The sequence below is a fragment of the Mastomys coucha genome, chromosome X, assembly GCF_008632895.1.
Source record: "Mastomys coucha isolate ucsf_1 chromosome X, UCSF_Mcou_1, whole genome shotgun sequence".
Lineage (NCBI taxonomy): Eukaryota > Metazoa > Chordata > Mammalia > Rodentia > Muridae > Mastomys > Mastomys coucha.
In genome coordinates this window covers 87,790,681-87,792,110 of record NC_045030.1, presented here as the reverse complement: position 1 = coordinate 87,792,110, position 1,430 = coordinate 87,790,681, and positions in this window count along the sequence as shown.

Sequence of the window (1,430 nt, the reverse complement as noted above, 5' to 3'; positions counted from 1 at the left end):
ACATAGTAGAGCATGTGTCCTTATTACATGTTGGAGCATCTTCTGGGTATATGCCCAGGAATGGTATACCTGGGTCCTCGGGTAGTACTATGTCTAATTTCCTGAGGAACCACCAAACTGATTTCCAGAGTGGTTGTACCAGCTTGCAATCTCACCAGCAATGAAGGAGTGTTCCTCTTTCTCTACAAGCTCTCCAGCATCTGCTGTCACCTGAGCTTTTTATTCTATCAATTCTGGCTGGTGTGAGGTGGAATCTTAGGGTTGTTTTGATTTGCATTTCCCTGATGACTAAGGATGTTGAACATTTCTTTAGGTGCTTCTCAGCCATTCTGTATTCAACAGTTGAGAATTCTTTGTTTAGCTCTGTACCCCATTTTTAATAGGGTTATTTGGTTCTCTGGAGCCTAATTTCTTGAGTCCTTTGTATATATTGGATATTAGCCCTCTATCATATAAAGGATTGGTAAAGACCTTTTCCCAATTTTTTGGTTGCAGTTTTGTCCTATTGACAGTGTCTTTTGCCTTACAGAAGCTTTGTAATTTTATGAGGTCCCATTTGTCAGTTCTTCATCTTAGAGCATAAGCTATTGGTGTTCTGTTCAGGAAATTTTCCCCTGTGCCCATGTGCTCGAGGATCTTCCCCACTTTCTTTCCTATTAGTTTCAGTTTAGTGTATCTGGTTTTATGTGGAGGTCCTTGATGCACTTGGACTTAAGCTTTGCACAAGGAGATAGGAATGGATCAATTTGCATTCTTTTATATGCTAACCACCAGTTGAGCCAGCACCATCTGTTGAAAAGCTGTCCTTTTCCACTGGATGGTTTTAGCTCCTTTGTCAAAGATCAAGTGACCATAGTTGTGTGGCTTCATTTCTGGGTCTTCAATTCTATGCCATTGATCTACCTGCCTGTCACTGTATCAATACCAAGCAGTTTTTTTTTTTATCACTATTGCTCTGTAGTATAGCTTAAAGTCCGGGATGGTGACTCCACCAAAGGTTCTTTTATTGTTGAGAATAGTTTTTGCTAACCTGGGTTTTTTGATATTCCAGATGAATTTGCAAATTTCTCTTTCTAAGTCTGTGAAGAATTGAGTTGGAATTTTGATGGAGATTGCATTGAATCTGTAGATTGCTTTCAGCAAGATGGCCAATTTTACTATATTAATCCTGCCAATCCATGAGTATGGGAGATCTTTCCATCTTCTGAGATCTTCTTCAATTTCCTTCTTCAGAGACTTGAAGTTCTTGTCAAACAGATCTTTTACTTGCTTAGTTAGAGTCACACCAAGGTATTTTATATTATTTGTGACTATTGTGAAGGGTGTGTTTCCCTAATTTCTTTCTCAGCCTGCTTATCCTTTGTTTAGAGGAAAGCCACTGATTTGTTTGAGTTAATTTTATATCCAGCTACTTTGCCAAAGTTGTTTAT